Source organism: Rhynchophorus ferrugineus, unplaced genomic scaffold (genome assembly GCF_030347505.1).
Source record: "Rhynchophorus ferrugineus isolate W39M unplaced genomic scaffold, kcgeb_rfMv2 rfM324, whole genome shotgun sequence".
Classification (NCBI taxonomy): Eukaryota; Metazoa; Arthropoda; class Insecta; order Coleoptera; family Curculionidae; genus Rhynchophorus; species Rhynchophorus ferrugineus.
Window position 1 is genome coordinate 137,501 of NW_027472901.1, and position 22,500 is coordinate 160,000.

Below are 22,500 nucleotides of genomic sequence, written 5' to 3' on the forward strand. Positions count from 1 at the left end.
AATATGCGTGGCGCTCGTAATCATCATAATAATGAAGATTAGGAGCCAATACGAAATATAAAAGTTTAGAATGGAAAAGACGCGCCGTCGAAAAACGGTGTTTTCTCCCTCGTATTCGAGAGACAACGCACCTACGATCCGACGTCGATTAAAAACTAATTTTATCGGATACGACGATCGTATTAATGGTGCGCGCTACGTTTATCACAAAAACGTGCGAACGACCGTTTTAAACACGTCTCATCCCTTTCATATTCGTACGACCCGTACGAGAGAGTTAGGTCACACGTACGGGTCCGCTGTCACGTTTTAGAACGTCGCGATCGAATCGCGCTTATACGCTCAGCACGCTCAGACATTTCTCGTCGATCGCGAAGATCAAAGAAAATCCGAGCAGTCTTGAAATGAGATACGACCCTCAGCCAGGAGTGGTCCGGGTATGAGATCCCAGGACCGCAATGTGCGTTCGAAATGTCGATGTTCATGTGTCCTGCAGTTCACAAGTTGACGCGCAATTAGCTGCGTTCTTCATCGACCCACGAGCCAAGTGATCCACCGTTTAGGGTAATCTTTTTTTAAGTTAGGTTTTAAACGCATATCGAAACGTTTCTATTATAAGACGACGACGACGACGACGACGCGCGCTCACGTCATAGACAGCGCTTGCGCCCCTTTCGCAGCCGCCGTCGACTTTAAAACGCTCTTACGGTTTATTTTCGTCTTCTCCACTACACACAACGAGAGGAGCGGAGACAGACTACTCGAAATGGTGACGTTCGTTGTAAATTTTCGTCGTCTCACCTCGTACGACAACAAAAGAGCATACGCTGATCATAGTTTGGCAATATTTTCGTAAACTAAATCTCACCCTTTTGGAATGAAACAAACGAAGGGTGATAAGATTTTCGTAAACTAATCACATTACCGATCATCGTATATGTTCGTCGATATGAGGATCGAAACGTCGATTAGAAATATAATTGGCAAAATCGTTTTATTTTGCGCTCGATTTGTCCATTTATAACGAAATCCGTCGTAGGCCGACGATTATTACTCGTCGTCCTATATAACAACATCTTCATCGTATATATCTCCGCTTTCGGGCGTACATCTTTTAAAACCATATATTATAGGTACCCGAAAACAGCTACGTTGACGACGTCGAAATTCGATCGGAACTTCCGAACTTCGTAGATGGCTCTTTAACGTTCGACAATGATTTTTACAGACTTGTACGTTTACCTATTATATATATATAGGCATAACAACACACTGTAATGATCCTTCCGCAGGTTCACCTACGGAAACCTTGTTACGACTTTTACTTCCTCTAAATGATCAAGTTTGGTCATCTTTTCCTACACATCGACGACGCCGAAACGCCATCGCGTGTCGATCCGAAGACCTCACTAAATCATTCAATCGGTAGTAGCGACGGGCGGTGTGTACAAAGGGCAGGGACGTAATCAACGCGAGCTTATGACTCGCGCTTACTGGGAATTCCTCGTTCATGGGGAACAATTGCAAGCCCCAATCCCTAGCACGAAGGAGGTTCAGCGGGTTACCCGGGCCGCTCGGCCAGGGAAGACACGCTGATTCCTTCAGTGTAGCGCGCGTGCGGCCCAGAACATCTAAGGGCATCACAGACCTGTTATTGCTCAATCTCGTGCGGCTAGAAGCCGCCTGTCCCTCTAAGAAGAATAGTTTGTACGCCGACAGTAAAAACCGCGCACGAACCGCGAAACCCGAAAGCAACGCGGCCGGCGGGCCTTTAGGATGTCAAAAAGCGCCTAGTTAGCAGGCTAGAGTCTCGTTCGTTATCGGAATTAACCAGACAAATCGCTCCACCAACTAAGAACGGCCATGCACCACCACCCACCGAATCAAGAAAGAGCTCTCAATCTGTCAATCCTTCCGGTGTCCGGGCCTGGTGAGGTTTCCCGTGTTGAGTCAAATTAAGCCGCAGGCTCCACTCCTGGTGGTGCCCTTCCGTCAATTCCTTTAAGTTTCAGCTTTGCAACCATACTTCCCCCGGAACCCAAAAGCTTTGGTTTCCCGGAAGCTGCCCGTCGAGTCATATTAGGGAACGTCGACGGATCGCTAGCTGGCATCGTTTAAGGTTAGAACTAGGGCGGTATCTGATCGCCTTCGAACCTCTAACTTTCGTTCTTGATCAATGAAAGCGTTTTTGGCAAATGCTTTCGCTTCTGTTCGTCTTGCGACGATCCAAGAATTTCACCTCTAACGTCGCAATACGAATGCCCCCATCCGTTCCTATTAATCATTACCTCGGGGTTCCGAAAACCAACAAAATAGAACCGAGGTCCTATTCCATTATTCCATGCATACAGTATTCAGGCGAAATTTTAGCCTGCTTTGAGCACTCTAATTTGTTCAAAGTAAACGTGCCGGCCCACCTCGACACTCAGTAAAGAGCACCGCGGCAGGATTGAGTTGGGCCGTCGTAACCACGACGCGCACAACACGCACGCCGAAACGCACGCGCGACGGCGACGCGACACGACTAAGCCCACCGGCAGGACGTCTCGCGAAAAACACGCCAGTTAACACCGCGAACGATGAACCGGCGGCGCGAGACACAAATTCGACTACGAGCTTTTTAACCGCAACAACTTTAATATACGCTATTGGAGCTGGAATTACCGCGGCTGCTGGCACCAGACTGGCCCTCCAATTGATCCTCGTTAAAGGGTTTAGAGTGTACTCATTCCGATTACGGGGCCTCGGATGAGTCCCGTATCGTTATTTTTCGTCACTACCTCCCCGTGCCGGGAGTGGGTAATTTGCGCGCCTGCTGCCTTCCTTGGATGTGGTAGCCGTTTCTCAGGCTCCCTCTCCGGAATCGAACCCTGATTCCCCGTTACCCGTTACGACCATGGTAGGCGCAGAACCTACCATCGACAGTTGATAAGGCAGACATTTGAAAGATGCGTCGCCGGTGCGAGACCGTGCGATCAGCTTAAAGTTATTCAGAGTCACCAAGTTGTACGATGACGAGCGCGAACCCGAAACCGATTGGTTTTGATCTAATAAAAGCACTCCTTCCATCTCTGGTCGGAGCTCTGTTTGCATGTATTAGCTCTAGAATTACCACAGTTATCCAAGTAATTGTGGGTACGATCTAAGGAACCATAACTGATTTAATGAGCCTTTCGCGGTTTCACCTTAATTCGGTATGTACTGAGACATGCATGGCTTAATCTTTGAGACAAGCATATGACTACTGGCAGGATCAACCAGGGAACTGTTCTTATTATTTTATCGACACGAAGCAGATAAAACAAATACAGACACAGTTTATTTTATAAGTTTGACTTATAAAGAAACGTGTGCGTAAGACGACGATATATAATATATATCGACGACTAATAAAAAGGAGGTGCATGATAGCGCGCCTAGACGACGGAAAAACCGGTCCGAGGCGCCACGCTCTTACATTTTAATATTAGTTGTCTAATAAAACAAAACGATATCATCATCTTAGACACATCTTTTGTTTTTTTTATACACAACCGATCGACTAGGCACCCAATTATCTCGATTATCGACGACGATCGTCGACTACGTCGAAAATTGGATGCCGCAAAATATCGTTCGGCGTTTATAAGACCTCGAAAAACATTCTCTCCGAACCCTTCGCTAGATAGAAATATATAAAGCGACAAGGAAACCTCGTACGAGAAACGTTTCGTGATTTTTTATTTTATTCTCGCTCGGAGAGCAGAGAGCTATCGCAAAATGTGTTGCTGTTTTATGAACGTTCCGATGAAAAACCGATACGTCCATAAAAATAATAATTCCAATCGCATATGAATCGTGGATCATCTTCTTCTAACGAAGCCGAATGTTCCCGCCGAATTCGCGATCTCGCAGTGATACCGTCGTCGTCGTCGTACGCTTCCCGATATATCGAAAAAAACCGACCAGGAAGAACAACGAAACGACGATACAAAATCGCGAGAGCGTTACGAATATATAATAACACGACGAAATACGCTTTTTATTTAGATAAATAAAAAAATACGGTTCGGATCTTATATATTAACATATAATATGTAATACCACCTTCGCTGATCAAAAGCCACTCGGTAAAAGTGTCACAGCGCCGGTCGACCCGACCCGTCGTATCCGTCTCTCGTATCGCCCCACGTAGAAGCGCACACGATTTAAGCGCGGGTCTCTCGCCAGCTATCGGAAATGTATGGGTGTTTTAGAACAGATCGTTTATACGGACGTTGCGCAAATTTTTCGTTTTTACGTCTGCCCGTTCTCGTTATTATCGGAATGTTCCGATGAATAAACTTTAGCTTTAGACAACGTGAACTTCTAAAGCAATAATTTTAACCTCTCGTGTTAATACGTCCTCAGGCCGTTTCTAGACTGCCGATCACGTTCTTTAAAAGTCGGAAAATTCCGATCCATAAAATTATGCTAGTAGAATGTAAAGATCCTTCATAGGATGGATACTGTCACATATCGATACGGCGATCGGAGTAAAACTGTTCTCACGTATTTCAGGACATTTTAGGTTGTTACGTCGGCCCGTTCGTTATTATCGGTATATACCTATGAATAAATGTTTTGCTTGTAGAACGTAAGATTCCAAAAGAATGATTCGCCGAAACGATGGTGCACCCTTACGATCGGATATTTGCCGCTTATTGGCCATTTTCTATAATTCATCCGTTAGATATCGTTTATCGACTACGGATAAGGTTTTCCGATATCAGAATGTTCCTAAGGATGATTCGAAAGTGATTTGAACGAAGAATTTGATAGAATGAATCCTTTATTTATCCATTGAGTACAGGGTACGGAGTGTCTGCGGGGTCAGCTAATATATTATATTTCTCTCTCGACGTAATGGTAACTCGAAGTCCGAACCGCGCTCATGAAGCTCGGTTTCAATCCAATCCATGTTGGTCGGTTCCTCGAGAGGAACGCCGTATCTTCGCGGTCGACCGCCTAATGAATCAGGTGGTAAAAGTCCAAGCCCAGCGCGGCAACGGCAGGCGCGTTCAACGTTTTAACTGCCAATTCTACGGTCATTCATCGGCCAACTGTAAAGCCACTCCGGCCTACATCAAGTCCCAAAGACAGAAATTCCCCGCCGAAATGCACCAACTGTTGAGAACCATACACCGCAAATTACTCGGGATGCAAGTGCCGACCTACTCCAAAAACAACCAAACCCAAAAGACCAATTCCTCCCCCCACTCATGTACGGGGAACTCAAGATAACAGTCGTCTGGCTGGTCTGGATTCCACTAGAACACGAACCCGATCTCCATTGGCGAAATACTCTTCGGAACATATTCAGATGACCAAGGAGATTTTCAGGCCATTTTCAACGCCATCAACCACACAGCTATTGGAAGAATTACTATCGGCCGGGATAATAGATGAGTTGGAACTTGGGCTTATTGCTCCAAGCGAACCAACTCACTACTCCTCCAATCGACCGACAATAATTGACTTTTTTATCTATCAAAATTCGAATCAAGCCTCTGACCTGCAAGTACTCCAAGATATCGATTCTGACCACAGGCCTATCCTCCTCACCCACCATCAGCGATTTTCCACTGAGTTCCACTGTCCCCAAGCAAGGTCAACCTAGTAAACGAAAAAAAAAGTATCTTCTCTTTGACGATCCTCATTATATTAGGACGATAGTTCCATTCTAAATTCTTGATTAATTACAGTTCCTATTTGTTCATTTCGAGACGTTCCCGTGATTAATACTTATCGTGTAGAAATTAGCCACAATCCACAATTAGCCACAGTTAGGAAAAATAAATTAATTATCATATAGTCATAAACGTAATAAAAATGAATACACATATTTTCGAAGTCACTCCAGAAATACTTTACCTTATTTTTAAATAACAATCTCGGGCCGTACCATTTTTACAAAACTTATTCTATATACTTACTATATAACAGATTATAATGATATAATATAATTCAATACAATAACTACAATATATATATATATATCTGAAAATTCTGTTTTTATAAAATGTCAGCTACTGTTTAACATTTCATTTTTTAAAATGTATATCCAATTGTGGTTCTGAAAAGAACCGATTTTGCAGGTAAGTAGTATATTGAAACACACATAGGTATGTGAATTAATTTACTTAGAACTGGTATATTTGGTGACTGCTTTGGTACCTTCGCTAACGGCGTGCTTAGCCAACTCACCGGGTAACAATAACCTAACGGCGGTTTGGATTTCTCTGCTCGTGATCGTTGATCTCTTATTGTAATGGGCGAGACGCGACGCTTCGGCGGCTATCCTTTCGAATATATCGTTCACGAAAGAATTCATGATCGACATGGCCTTGCTGGAGATACCCGTATCGGGATGAACCTGCTTTAAAACTTTGTATATGTAAATCGCATAGCTTTCCTTCCTCCTGCGCTTCTTTTTCTTGTCGCTCTTAGAGATATTTTTCTGGGCTTTTCCGGCTTTCTTGGCCGCCTTACCGCTTGTCTTCGGTGGCATTTCGAAATAAAAATCCCGACGTCTCACGTACCTCAAAGAGTACTTAACTAAAAAAATGCCTTTAATTCTAGAACTTATAACATTCGAAGGAACACTTCTAAGCCCCGCCCATAGCCCGAGTTAGAGTCTGATTGGTCGCGTATGATATAACGAGTTTGGCTCGCGGACAAAATTCCAGGCCGATCTGTAAGAAATTTCCAGTACCGTTTTTGATTTAAAGGTGAGCGGTATCTAACAACGATCGAGATTAACATGTCCGGACGTGGTAAAGGCGGAAAAGTGAAGGGAAAGGCGAAGTCTCGTTCCAATCGTGCGGGATTACAATTTCCTGTCGGTCGTATTCACCGACTTCTAAGGAAAGGAAATTATGCCGAACGCGTAGGGGCCGGTGCTCCCGTTTACTTAGCTGCCGTAATGGAATATCTGGCGGCCGAAGTTCTCGAGTTGGCGGGTAACGCCGCTAGAGACAACAAGAAAACAAGGATTATCCCTAGGCATTTACAATTGGCCATCAGAAACGACGAGGAATTGAATAAACTGTTATCTGGCGTTACTATTGCCCAGGGCGGCGTCTTGCCTAACATTCAAGCAGTATTATTGCCTAAAAAGACAGACAGCAAAACCAAATAGATAACGCAAACCGTTTAAAGTTTTGCATACGCCCTTTAATATCGGTCCTTTTCAGGGCCAACAAAATCGTATAAAAAAGAAGTTAGAATACGCGTTCTTATTAAAGAATAAATATTAACTAGAAAATTTATAAATAATCTGATCTGTACTGAATATTCCTTTATTACTGTTTTAGAGTATCGATCGATCGGTTCCCTAATTAGTTACGGCTCTATCTAGAAAATAATCATTTAAGTAATAATAAGATAATAAATAAATTATATAAATATTCTTTCTTTTATAAAGTTATATTGTGGTTCTGAAAAGAACCGTTTTTTTTTCTATTAAAAAAATACGGTCTTGGACGAACGTATTTTTTAGGGAAGTCGTAGCACGTCCAGGAGTGTCGGGATATTTGTAATTTTCAACTCCGTGTCTTCTTGATCTGACGATGAAATGTGTCGCCTGTTTAATATATCGTCATACGTAGTAGAAATAGTTTTATTTCTTTTTCTTTGGTGATACTGGTTTTTTAGTTTTCGCACCTTCACCAGCGGCAACACGAACAGTTGAGGTCGTCGTCTTAGCACTTTTCGGTTTAGGCGCCTTGGGCTTTTTCGTAGGTCCGGCTTTATTAGATTTTTTCGCTTTGGAAGGCGATTTCGGGGATCTTGCGGCCGTGTTGCTTTTTGCTGCTTTCGAAGATGAACTATTAGCGGCGGCATTGGAAGCGGACGTAGTCGTGGCGGCGGTAGATTTCTTTCCTGTTTTCTTTTCGACGGCTTTTTTGGCAGAAGCTTTTTTCTCGGCCAAAGTTGCAGATTCACCTTTCTTACTTTTAGCTGTGGTTTTCTTAGTTGAGGCGGAGGCGGCGGTCGTCTTTTTTTCCGTTTTCTCTGAGGTTTTTTTGGCAGACGCTTTTTTACCACCGGCTGTCGTAGCTGTCGCGGCACCTCCTACTGGTTTTCGTTTATTTTTCTGTCCGGTTTTGGCAGTGGCCGTTTTTCTTTTCTTCGTACCTGCGGCTGTCGTACCTCCTGCTTTACGTGCCGAAGCCGCTAATTTAAATGATCCGGAAGCTCCTTTGCCCTTCGTTTGTACCAAAACACCCGAAGCGATCCACGTCTTTATATATTTCTTTATAAAGGGCGATAATTTGTCAGCATCCACTTTGTAATTGGCCGCTATGTATTTTTTAATAGCTCTGAAGGAAGTTCCGCCTTTCTCTTTCAATCCTTTAATTGCACTCGTTACCATATCAGCGATCGGAGGATGACTAACTTTCGATTTAGAACTCTTCGCCTTGCTCGAAGTGGATTTTTCTTTCTTCCCTCCTGCAGACGAACCTGCGCTACCGGCTGTAGCTGATGCGGCTCCCGTAGCCGACACCGAAGATGAATTCGACCCGGCCGGTGTGCCTGTTGACGATGCGTTAACAACGGCGGCGGAATTTCCTCCACTCCCTTGATTCGACGAAGGAGAAACCGCTTGTCCGCTAATATCGACGTCCGACATTCTGATATAATTTCTTAATTTTCTTATAAGAACGTTCTAATCACGATTCGTTTGACAAAGTTACGTACGTGCGTATGCTTCTCGTTCGCGTATTTTAACTGTCTGACGGTCGCTCTCATTTAATGCGTACCCTATATGATATGAGCCGAACGGAGGACTGAACGGTCGAGCGCGAACGACGTTCCATATTCCGGCTTCGTCGAAACGTTCATCGAGCTTGGAACCGTTTACTTATTTCTCATATTAAATACATAAATCCTTTAGAATATCATACGATTTATGTTCGAGGCGTTAAAAGATAAAACGTAGTAGAAGTAGCAAACTTTACCAATAAATTTTACGTTGACTATCGTCTTAGAAGGAAGCACAAAATCAAGCGTTGCTCTCGATTCCGTCGAAACTACCAATTTACATTCGAGTTATAGACTTTCGGTTATAACTATGAAAATATATCTTTTCAAATCTACGTCCCCCGATATATCGTCTTTTGATATAAATGCAATTCCGTACAGATCTAATGCTATTATTGGAGAAACGAGACATATTATTCCTAATTGATGCGGTACAGATTGTTCGTTGTCCAAAACGAATCTATATCGAAACGTACCGTTGTCGAATTAACTGTAAGAAAACAATGACATGAAAATTAACCGATCCTATACTAATATACTTCTTATTTAACGGTTTCTTAACACCATCCGAACTCTGGGTTACAATCGAACGTATCGGGTGAGCAACGATATCGAGACGTCTATAAGAATATCGTGTCAAACCCTTCTGTATCGATACAATGCTCATATATATTATAGTATATTTTGCTTCTTTAGTTGAAATCTGTTTTCATAAATAGTTATCTAAAGTCAATAAATACATGGAACGCGATCTCCATACATACGTGCGTAGAACTACCGTACCTTCTTTGAAATCTTAAGGATTCTCCAAGCTCATCGACGCGAAGTTTATCTCGGAGTATTTTCTCTCTAAAGGAAAACTATATTAAAGCTTCAACGAAGATTCGGTATTCGATTGTTCACCATCATTTACATTCTTGTCATTAACCTAACATTTATTATGAAATCTTATTTTAAACTTTATCTATCTTTTTATATTACGATCGTCTATTATAATGCAGTATATTTGTTACTTTACAAGTAAATCTTAGATGAAAGGAGCAGATATTTAATAAAATTTAACGTCATCTTAGTCCATTTTCGAATAATAAATTTCTTTTTTTATGCTAGTAAATTTGTGGCTCTGAAAAGAACCGTTGTTTTCTTTAGTTGAATAGATACGTTGTTCTGTTTTAATTGGTCAGCATATATAATACTTTATTTAACCGCCAAATCCGTATAGGGTTCGTCCTTGGCGTTTGAGGGCGTATACTACATCCATGGCAGTAACGGTTTTCCTTTTGGCGTGTTCGGTATAAGTGACGGCGTCTCTGATAACGTTTTCCAAAAATACTTTTAATACACCTCTGGTTTCTTCATAAATTAGACCGGATATACGTTTAACTCCACCCCGCCTAGCCAATCTTCTGATGGCGGGTTTCGTAATACCTTGGATATTATCACGAAGCACTTTACGATGCCGCTTAGCGCCTCCTTTTCCCAAACCTTTACCACCTTTACCTCTGCCCGTCATGATTTATTCAATTTAGTATTAAAAGAAAGCAAATTTATAATCGAATTGTGCAGCGTACACCTCGAATACTACGGGTAACTATTTCAATTTCAAATCCTACCATGGGTTTTGTTGAGTTCGAATCGGGTCCCGCCCACAGATGCTAGCCGGACCAATCAGAATATCTTCACACATTATTAAAAAGGGAGATTTCTTTGACACCTTCGATCAGTTTCCAAAAGTTCGTTGGTGCTTGCGCTTGTAATTCTTCCTACACGTTTGAAGTCAGACCCGTTTAGACGATGGCTCGTACCAAGCAAACTGCTCGAAAATCAACCGGAGGTAAGGCTCCCAGAAAACAATTGGCTACTAAAGCAGCCAGGAAAAGCGCTCCCGCTACCGGTGGTGTTAAAAAACCGCATCGTTACAGACCCGGTACGGTCGCTCTAAGAGAAATCCGACGCTATCAGAAGAGTACCGAATTATTGATTAGGAAATTGCCTTTCCAACGATTGGTTCGCGAAATCGCTCAGGATTTCAAGACCGATTTACGTTTCCAAAGTTCGGCAGTGATGGCTTTGCAAGAAGCTAGCGAGGCCTATTTGGTTGGTCTCTTTGAAGACACCAATTTGTGTGCGATCCATGCTAAACGAGTAACTATCATGCCTAAGGACATTCAATTAGCCAGACGCATTAGAGGCGAACGTGCATAAATGCTACGGCTGTCCTATATTAAGGTCGTTTTTTGTATTTATATGAAAAAAAAAAGGTTCTTCTCAGAACCACCAACTTCTATTAGAAAAAAGAGACATTGATATTTTTTCCGTTTATATGACGCTTTAGTTATAATATTTGTGAATTGAATTTAGAATATTATGCTCACAAATATATTGTGAATATTGAGGAATCCTTAGTAATAAGGTGTGAACACCTGCTGGATTGACTTGAAGTTTATATCACGATAAGAAAGGGGTATCACATATACTGTTATTATGTTACCGTAAAGGAATGAATATATAAAATAAAATATTTTTTTCTGGATATTTTAACATTTTTATGAACGATTACTATATTTTAATTTATTTGACTTCGTATATATCCTATCTTCTTAACAATAGTTTATTTCTTTTTTTCTTCTTTAAACATTTTGGGGCTCTGAAAAGAGCCGTTTTCCACCCTTCATATTATTATGATCACCTTCAAAATAATATATTTCGTTTACTTAGAACTGGTATATTTAGTGACAGCTTTGGTACCTTCGCTAACGGCATGCTTAGCCAATTCACCGGGTAACAATAACCTAACGGCGGTTTGGATTTCTCTGCTCGTGATGGTCGATCTTTTATTGTAATGGGCGAGGCGCGACGCTTCGGCGGCTATCCTTTCGAATATATCGTTCACGAAAGAATTCATAATCGACATGGCCTTGCTGGAAATACCCGTATCGGGATGAACCTGCTTTAAAACTTTGTATATGTAAATCGCGTAGCTTTCCTTCCTCCTACGCTTCTTTTTCTTATCGCTCTTAGAAATGTTTTTCTGGGCTTTTCCAGCCTTTTTTGCCGCTTTACCGCTTGTCTTCGGTGGCATTTTAAACGAATGAGATTCGCGACCTACCCATACAGCAAAAGATAAAAGACTAAACCGAAATATACCTATAGTCGTTTAATTATTTGATAAATGACGCTACACTTCTAAGCTCCGCCCATTCTTGGCGTTATGTCGTAGAAAGCTCTGATTGGTCGAGTAGGAAACGTACTAGTGTTTTGAGAAGTTGCCGAATAAAAGCTATTCGCTGGACAGTTCACTGCCAGTTGTTCATTCGTTGTCGAAAGGACGTGAGCGTTGTCGCCATTAGTTTTTCGGTTATTTTTAGTTTAAAAAAGTTAGCAATACAATGTCTGGACGTGGTAAGGGTGGAAAAGTGAAGGGAAAGGCGAAATCTCGTTCCAACCGAGCGGGATTACAATTTCCTGTTGGCCGTATTCACCGGCTTTTAAGGAAAGGAAATTATGCCGAACGCGTAGGGGCCGGTGCTCCCGTCTACTTAGCTGCCGTAATGGAATATTTGGCGGCCGAAGTTCTCGAGTTGGCAGGTAACGCCGCTAGAGACAACAAGAAAACAAGGATTATCCCTAGGCATTTACAATTGGCCATCAGAAATGACGAAGAACTGAACAAACTCCTCTCCGGTGTTACTATAGCCCAGGGCGGCGTTCTACCAAACATCCAGGCCGTATTGTTACCGAAAAAAACAGATAGTAAAACCAAATAAGTTACATGAGCCTTAGGGTTTTTGTGTCGTACAAAAACCTTTTAACTATCGGTCCTTTTCAGGACCACCAAAATAATAAAACAAAAAAAGAAACTTAAAATTAAAACTCATATTATGACTTGCACTTACTAATTATTTAAAATATTCTAATAAACAGTTTAAGTACTTTAAAGATTGTTTTTTGGGTGTGTAAGATAAATTAAGAGACATTCCAATACCAATAATTATCGTTTTATTAAACAACAATTAAGTCGAAATAATATGAAGGATTTATTTCTAGCGGTTCTCCTTTAGTAAAATCGAACCGTATTATAACATCGCGCCTTGTATATAATCTATGTAATTAACGATGAATTTAAGGGGCGGTCTATTTATTAAGTATAGAGTTTTGGAATCCAAACCCTCAAATAATTAGGGCCAGTTATACTTAAATTATTATTTTAAATAAAATTATGATGATTGTAATGATTGAAAGATTATCCTTAAATCCTAATAGAGCTTCCGTTTTTTAAATATCGATAAATTTGTGGTTCTGAAAAGAACCGTTGTTTAATTTTTCTAAAATTAATTTTGAGGGTCACATTTCACGTTAGTTCGCGAATAAAATGTGACTTAACCTCCAAACCCGTATAATGTACGTCCTTGACGTTTCAAGGCGTATACTACATCCATTGCGGTAACGGTTTTTCTTTTGGCGTGTTCGGTATATGTAACGGCATCTCTGATGACGTTTTCCAAAAACACTTTTAAAACACCTCTGGTCTCTTCGTAAATCAGACCAGATATACGTTTTACGCCGCCTCGTCTAGCCAATCTTCTAATGGCGGGCTTCGTAATACCTTGGATATTATCACGAAGCACTTTACGATGCCGCTTGGCTCCTCCTTTTCCCAAACCTTTACCACCTTTACCTCTGCCGGTCATCTTTTATCGAACCTAATACAAAAAAAATAAATGATCTCGAATAAGTAGCGCGCTCACAACACGAGTGCTACGGACAACTGTTGTCGATTACATTCAATCAGCCCGGTTTTGTAGACTTAGGATTGAGTTCCGCCCACTGGCACAAAACGGACCAATCAGATTAGATAACATGTTATAAAAAGGACTCTCTGATTTTATGACCGAATCAGTCCGAAAGGGGTCGCCGTCGTTTGCGTTTGTTAATTTTTCTCATTACCTCTATTTTAAAAATATGGCTCGTACCAAGCAAACTGCGCGAAAATCAACAGGAGGTAAAGCTCCTAGGAAACAATTGGCTACCAAAGCGGCCAGGAAAAGCGCTCCAGCTACCGGTGGCGTTAAGAAACCACATCGCTACCGACCTGGGACGGTCGCTTTGCGGGAGATTCGTCGTTATCAAAAGAGCACCGAATTATTGATTAGGAAATTACCTTTTCAACGATTGGTTCGCGAAATCGCTCAAGATTTCAAGACCGATTTACGTTTTCAAAGTTCGGCGGTGATGGCTTTACAAGAGGCCAGCGAAGCTTATTTAGTTGGCCTTTTTGAGGATACTAATTTATGTGCGATACATGCAAAGCGAGTAACCATCATGCCCAAGGATATTCAGCTAGCCAGACGTATCAGAGGCGAACGTGCCTAAACTTTATTTTCTATCATTTATAATACTCTACTTATATTCGTATTTTGCAACAAAAAAAAACGGTTCTTTTCAGAACCACCTAAATTTAATCAAAGAAAAAGAAGATAATTCAATTAATATTCTTTTATCGATATTTATATAAACCACTAAAAGAGTTATGGATTTTTATCTCAGAGTTATATTCGACTACATGTTAGTAATTAATAACAGTCGGTGTACTTATACGCATTGTTTTTAAAAACTAAAGAAAAAATAATGTAATCACTAATAACCAAAGAATAATAATATACTGTTGATAACAAAATTTGTATTTCAATATTGGATACTACAGCTGTATAATATATAAAATTAATTTTTTTAAGATTATTTCTTTTTTTATTTATCTAAATTGTGGCTCTGAAAAGAACCGTTTTCTCCTTTATGATATTCAAGGCTTATGGTTTACTTAGAACTGGTATATTTAGTGACGGCTTAGGTACCTTCACTAACGGCGTGCTTAGCCAATTCACCGGGCAGCAATAATCGCACGGCAGTTTGGATTTCTCTGCTTGTGATAGTAGATCTTTTATTGTAATGAGCGAGACGGGACGCTTCGGCGGCTATCCTTTCGAATATATCGTTCACGAAAGAATTCATGATCGACATGGCCTTGCTGGAGATACCCGTATCGGGATGAACTTGCTTTAAAACTTTGTAAATGTAGATCGCGTAGCTTTCCTTCCTCTTGCGTTTCTTTTTCTTGTCACTTTTGGAGATATTTTTCTGAGCCTTACCGGCCTTTTTGGCCGCCTTACCGCTTGTTTTCGGAGGCATTTCGAAATAAATATTACGATATTAAAGGAACCACGAAAAGTACTAGACTAAAACAAATTTCAGGAATCCTTAGAATTTATAGGCTCCTTAAATACACTCCTAAGCCCCGCCTATTATCTGAGTTAGCCTTTCATTGGTCGCGTACGAGATCATGCGTTCGGCTTACGAACAAAATTCGTTGCTAGTATGTTGACAGTTTTAGTACAGATTTCAACTCTAAGGCGAGCGAGTTCTAGAAGCAATCGATAGTAAAATGTCCGGACGTGGTAAAGGCGGAAAAGTGAAGGGAAAGGCGAAGTCTCGTTCTAACCGAGCGGGATTACAATTCCCTGTCGGTCGTATTCACAGACTTTTAAGGAAAGGGAATTATGCCGAACGCGTAGGGGCCGGTGCTCCCGTCTACTTAGCTGCCGTAATGGAATATCTGGCAGCCGAGGTTCTCGAATTGGCGGGTAACGCCGCTAGAGATAACAAGAAAACCAGGATTATCCCTAGGCATTTGCAATTGGCCATCAGAAACGACGAAGAATTGAACAAACTCCTATCCGGAGTTACTATAGCCCAGGGCGGCGTTCTGCCAAATATCCAAGCTGTATTGTTACCTAAAAAGACAGATAGCAAAACTAAATAAAACGAATGTAACCTATTTTATCATCAAATATCGGTCCTTTTCAGGACCACCAAGACAGTTGAAAAAGAGAATTTTATTATTTTAGCTTAAGTAGTAAAATAACAGGCATAAGTTTTAATTTTGAGAGGTTTTGTGATATACGACAGAGTTACGACGTTATTTTATAGATCGCAATACTTTTGACAATACCTTTCTCTGAATCTTCGTGCATGCAGTCTCTTCTTAATGAGAGTATTGAACAATATCCATTTTATTGTATCGATATCGTATCTTTCTAATTTCTCATTCATTTCATTAATTATTTCCTAATTGTTATGATCGGATTTGCAAAGATTAGGATTTCTGTATATCGAACCGGTACATGTCAGCTGTATTTATGAGGTTATGTTATTTGTTCTTAGAATTTGATGTGATCAATTGAAAATGAGATGAAAGTTGCTTTAATTTATCGTTTCGGACCGACTATTAGTGCCGTGTCATCGTTTGGAGATTACTATGGAACATAATTGTGCGACGAGTTATGATAGACTGTCATTTATTGTTGCGACTGGATTTGGTGGTCTCCAGCTATATATGCGTTTATTATTTATAATTGTCGATCCGATTCACTACCTACTAATTCTATATTGTGAATTTTTAGTTTAATGATCATGTCCTTACTGTTGGACCAACACCCCACTTGGATGCATTGGTACGATGACTGTCTCCGTAGGAAGGCCATGCATGACAGTCAACCCATGTATTTCTTTTCATTAGGGTAGTTTATACAGTAAGTGTCTATTTATTGACTATAGGGTACCAATTAGTTACTTCGTATGGTTACCTTTAAGGTAATTGAATGATATTGTTGCTTTTAGTGAGCAACTAAATGACATTGAGAGATTTGACCGGATGTTAGTTTGAAGATGTTTATATATTCCATGCAACAATCTTTCGCTTATTCCGAGTTGCTGCGGTTATACACAGTTACTGACTTGCCCCTTGACATCCTCTCGGATGTGCACTTCCTTTGAGGATTATCCGTGATGACCTGTATTGCCTTATATAATTAGCATTTTTGAGTAAGTTTGAAATCTAGGTGAGAGTGCCGTTTATGTATGTATATGTTTGTTAATCTAGTGATTTATCATAGGTTACTTATTGTTGTTATTGCAATTTAGGTTAGATTGTTTCGAAGAGCCTTCCTTGATGTGAATATATCTCTTCCTTTGTTTCGACTGTGGGTGAATTCTGATGCTTAGCTAAGGATATTTTATATCATATTCTATTTATATCATTAATTTAGAATAGAATAGAATATAATATAATACAATTTTCAAAGATTTTTAATGATATTCTTGACAATTTTACGCTTCTCTATATTTGAAAATCCTATTCTTTGATTGTCTTGGTTCTCGCTAGATGGCGCGCGCCGCCTGATTTCTTTCTCTACTTTATGTCGTTGGATATTGTTTTCGTCTCTCATTCATTAGAATTGACGTACACGCATTGGAGGTTATGTCTTCGTTCTGTTTAAACGTTTTGTTTATTTTATTTTGTTATTGTTGTGTTTTTAGGTTTTCTTATGGATTAGACCGATCTTATGTGATTTGTCGACCTGTGACTTGTTTGTTTTACCCCCTCGCACCACTTGGAGGTTATGTCGGACACCATCTGTGTCACTAGATTGTACTTTTGTATGAATATTTCGTATTATTTCAGGGTGAATTTGACGCCGTAGATATGTTTTGATATTGTTTAACCACTTTTATTTCATTTTATTTTGTTGCTAGTCACCTTCCAATCAAGATACCAGCGGTGTATTTACATTTTTTGTATTTTTTAGGTTATCCGTGTCCAGTTCCCCTGACAGAACTGGTAGAGCCGACCGTGATCAATCTGGAAATCACATGTCCGAAGCTATCCGCATCAACCTGCGGTTCCTCTGCACTTGATGACCGAACGCCAACAGGCCAGGATTCTACCTTTGCTTAAGTACTTTCGGATATGTTGAATACTACATTTGTTTATATTAGACTTATCTGCTCGAAGTTTATTAGTTAGATGACTTATATGTTTGATTTGCAAGGTATGAGGTCTATTGAGATAGCGACCCCGTAGGACGGTGCAGTAACTTCGTGATTGTGTTTCATATTGTTCAATCATTCCTAATGCCAATCATCCTCCCATCGGAATATCAATAGTCTAGTTATGATTTTTAATGTTTTAGGTTAGGGAGTCTTGGCAGAGTTGACGGAACTGGCCGTGTCCGAGTGGTGGAATGGACAAAGCACCCTGGGACCATTGCTACTATGAGTTTGCCAATTTTCCACACTACAAGATGAGCATTATTTGTCTTTCTCTATGATTAGGACTATCGCTGAAACAGTAGTCCTAGCAAGTCCTACTCCCCAAGCGGAGAGAAGTTAGGGGGGCAGTAGGAATCTCGTTAATCCATGCACGCGCCTTCCTGATATGTTCGGGCATAGGCTGCGGTTGTCAAGGCGGTGGTAGTTAGTCCCGCCGTTTACCCGCGCTCGGCATCTCGATCCTTCTCTGAACGGATGCGAACGCGATCTGCTGAGCTGGTCTTTCCTGCGTAAGTATATGGACATTTTGAAATGTAGACTATCTGTCTATGGCTCTGGTGCTTGTTAAAACTCCGAGCTGGTCTTTCCTGCGTAAGTATCGGGGACGGTTCACGTACGGGTCTCCGAGCGCCTGTTCGGTTCCGTCGCGGCAGTATTGCGTAAAATTTTAGATAAGGACAGTGGGAATCTCGTTAATCCATGCACGCGCCTTCCTGATATGTTCGGGCATAGGCTGCGGTTGTCAAGGTGGTGGTAGTTAGTCCCGCCGTTTACCCGCGCTCGGCATCTCGATCCTTCTCTGAACGGATCCGAACGCGATCTGCTGAGCTGGTCTTTCCTGCGTAAGTATATGGACATTTTGAAATGTAGACTATCTGTCTATGGCTCTGGTGCTTGTTAAAGCTCCGAGCTGGTCTTTCCTGCGTAAGTATCGGGGACGGTTCACGTACGGGTCTCCGAGCGCCTGTTCGGTTCCGTCGCGGCAGTATTGCGTAAAATTTTAGATAAGGACAGTGGGAATCTCGTTAATCCATGCACGCGCCTTCCTGATATGTTCGGGCATAGGCTGCGGTTGTCAAGGTGGTGGTAGTTAGTCCCGCCGTTTACCCGCGCTCGGCATCTCGATCCTTCTCTGAACGGATCCGAACGCGATCTTAGTTAGGGACATTTTGAAATGTAGACCATGAGTCTATGGCTCTGGTGCTTGTTAAAGGTCTGAGCTGGTCTTTCCTGCGTAAGTATATGGACATTTTGAAATGTAGACTATCTGTCTATGGCTCTGGTGCTTGTTAAAGCTCCGAGCTGGTCTTTCCTGCGTAAGTATCGGGGACGGTTCACGTACGGGTCTCCGAGCGCCTGTTCGGTTCCGTCGCGGCCGTATTACGTAAAATTTTAGATAAGGACAGTGGGAATCTCGTTAATCCATGCACGCGCCTTCCTGATATGTTCGGGCATAGGCTGCGGTTGTCAAGGTGGTGGTAGTTAGTCCCGCCGTTTACCCGCGCTCGGCATCTCGATCCTTCTCTGAACGGATCCGAACGCGATCTGCTGAGCTGGTCTTTCCTGCGTAAGTATATGGACATTTTGAAATGTAGACTATCTGTCTATGGCTCTGGTGCTTGTTAAAGCTCCGAGCTGGTCTTTCCTGCGTAAGTATCGGGGACGGTTCACGTACGGGTCTCCGAGCGCCTGTTCGGTTCCGTCGCGGCCGTATTGCGTAAAATTTTAGATAAGGACAGTGGGAATCTCGTTAATCCATGCACGCGCCTTCCTGATATGTTCGGGCATAGGCTGCGGTTGTCAAGGTGGTGGTAGTTAGTCCCGCCGTTTACCCGCGCTCGGCATCTCGATCCTTCTCTGAACGGATCCGAACGCGATCTGCTGAGCTGGTCTTTCCTGCGTAAGTATATGGACATTTTGAAATGTAGACTATCTGTCTATGGCTCTGGTGCTTGTTAAAGCTCCGAGCTGGTCTTTCCTGCGTAAGTATCGGGGACGGTTCACGTACGGGTCTCCGAGCGCCTGTTCGGTTCCGTCGCGGCCGTATTGCGTAAAATTTTAGATAAGGACAGTGGGAATCTCGTTAATCCATGCACGCGCCTTCCTGATATGTTCGGGCATAGGCTGCGGTTGTCAAGGTGGTGGTAGTTAGTCCCGCCGTTTACCCGCGCTCGGCATCTCGATCCTTCTCTGAACGGATCCGAACGCGATCTGCTGAGCTGGTCTTTCCTGCGTAAGTATATGGACATTTTGAAATGTAGACTATCTGTCTATGGCTCTGGTGCTTGTTAAAGCTCCGAGCTGGTCTTTCCTGCGTAAGTATCGGGGACGGTTCACGTACGGGTCTCCGAGCGCCTGTTCGGTTCCGTCGCGGCCGTATTGCGTAAAATTTTAGATAAGGACAGTGGGAATCTCGTTAATCCATGCACGCGCCTTCCTGATATGTTCGGGCATAGGCTGCGGTTGTCAAGGTGGTGGTAGTTAGTCCCGCCGTTTACCCGCGCTCGGCATCTCGATCCTTCTCTGAACGGATCCGAACGCGATCTGCTGAGCTGGTCTTTCCTGCGTAAGTATATGGACATTTTGAAATGTAGACTATCTGTCTATGGCTCTGGTGCTTGTTAAAGCTCCGAGCTGGTCTTTCCTGCGTAAGTATCGGGGACGGTTCACGTACGGGTCTCCGAGCGCCTGTTCGGTTCCGTCGCGGCCGTATTGCGTAAAATTTTAGATAAGGACAGTGGGAATCTCGTTAATCCATGCACGCGCCTTCCTGATATGTTCGGGCATAGGCTGCGGTTGTCAAGGTGGTGGTAGTTAGTCCCGCCGTTTACCCGCGCTCGGCATCTCGATCCTTCTCTGAACGGATCCGAACGCGATCTGCTGAGCTGGTCTTTCCTGCGTAAGTATATGGACATTTTGAAATGTAGACTATCTGTCTATGGCTCTGGTGCTTGTTAAAGCTCCGAGCTGGTCTTTCCTGCGTAAGTATCGGGGACGGTTCACGTACGGGTCTCCGAGCGCCTGTTCGGTTCCGTCGCGGCCGTATTGCGTAAAATTTTAGATAAGGACAGTGGGAATCTCGTTAATCCATGCACGCGCCTTCCTGATATGTTCGGGCATAGGCTGCGGTTGTCAAGGCGGTGGTAGTTAGTCCCGCCGTTTACCCGCGCTCGGCATCTCGATCCTTCTCTGAACGGATCCGAACGCGATCTGCTGAGCTGGTCTTTCCTGCGTAAGTATATGGACATTTTGAAATGTAGACTATCTGTCTATGGCTCTGGTGCTTGTTAAAGCTCCGAGCTGGTCTTTCCTGCGTAAGTATCGGGGACGGTTCACGTACGGGTCTCCGAGCGCCTGTTCGGTTCCGTCGCGGCAGTATTGCGTAAAATTTTAGATAAGGACAGTGGGAATCTCGTTAATCCATGCACGCGCCTTCCTGATTTGTTCGGGCATAGGCTGCGGTTGTCAAGGCGGTGGTAGTTAGTCCCGCCGTTTACCCGCGAACGATATCTCGATAAGTTAAAATTCAAAATGGTCCAAAGGTTAGGCTACTTTCGTAACTAATCGTATTACAATGCATGACCTTTTTTGATTAATGTGGTTTCTATTTAAAGCAGGTTTTACAGTTTTACCTAATTGTCAGTTTTCTGAATGTCTAAACTATTTTCGTCCAATTTTTTTGATTAATTCATTCCAATCGAAGGTTGTACGTATTATCGGTTGCGACGATACAGAATTCCATGTATCTGTGATTGATGAGCATGTCTTCATGTTCGTTGATCCTTCATTTCATTAGAACCAAATATAGTTGCCATGTGATATCGATTTGGCTCTGAATTCTCGTCATGTCGAATTGGTATTATATGGTCCCTCATAAGTAGGTGCACTTGAAGGTTCGTCAAATTATGCGGGCGTCCTCCCGCTATATTCAGGTATACATCGGAGGTTTTAATGCAGTTGTAACTGGCCTCACCGTTTAACCGCATATGATATACTGAAACGCGGATTTTATTCGCCATCGGACCGAACGGGCTCTAGAAGTACAATGCGGGTAATGATCGAATTCAGATGAATGGAATTAGTCTCCAATTCAATTTCCGCACGGGGCGATGTTTTTTAATTGTTTTTTGATAGTTCATCGCATTAGGTCTGAAAACTGTATATTTAATAGTCTCATAAGGTATAACTTATAAACGTATCTTGTGGTTCGTCTTCGAACTGAACGTACATTTAAGACAATGTTCCGAATTAAAATAGTGAATTTAATTCTGGAAATCGTAAGAAAATGTTTCCAAACATGATAATAGAATACAAAAAGAGTATAGGCTAGGTGCTTATCGGTTAAGATGAATGATATCCTTAAGTTTACACAACGTTCTGTAAAACGAATTTAGCAAAATAAAAGAGATTTACATCCCTTGTATTTGTCTTTATATACATACGCATATTATATGCAATATACTTATGTACGGAAAATGTTCCCAAGAACGAATTTAGACAAATAAAAAGGCGAATAGAAAGGATTGACATCCTCTCTATTCGCCTTTGTTATTTATACAAGCATACATAAATGTATCATCGATGTATATCAATGCGATATATTTATGTACGGAAAATGTTCCCAAGAACGAATTTAGACAAATAAAAAGGCGAATAGAAAGGATTGACATCCTCTCTATTCGCCTTTGTTATTTATACAAGCATACATAAATGTATCATCGATGTATATCAATGCGATATATTTATGTACGGAAAATGTTCCCAAGAACGAATTTAGACAAATAAAAAGGCGAATAGAAAGGATTGACATCCTCTCTATTCGCCTTTGTT

At 41.9% G+C, this 22,500-nt stretch overlaps 2 non-coding genes across 2 annotated transcripts; both read right to left on the bottom strand.

The window, feature by feature from the left end:
* Positions 1–412: 412 nt before the first annotated feature.
* Positions 413–567, bottom strand: LOC143205980 (5.8S ribosomal RNA). The gene has a single exon (XR_013008032.1). It is a non-coding gene; the product is annotated as a 5.8S ribosomal RNA (ribosomal RNA).
* A 708-nt stretch (positions 568–1,275) lies between these two features.
* Positions 1,276–3,264, bottom strand: LOC143205970 (small subunit ribosomal RNA). The gene has a single exon (XR_013008025.1). It is a non-coding gene; the product is annotated as a small subunit ribosomal RNA (ribosomal RNA).
* Positions 3,265–22,500: the final 19,236 nt, after the last annotated feature.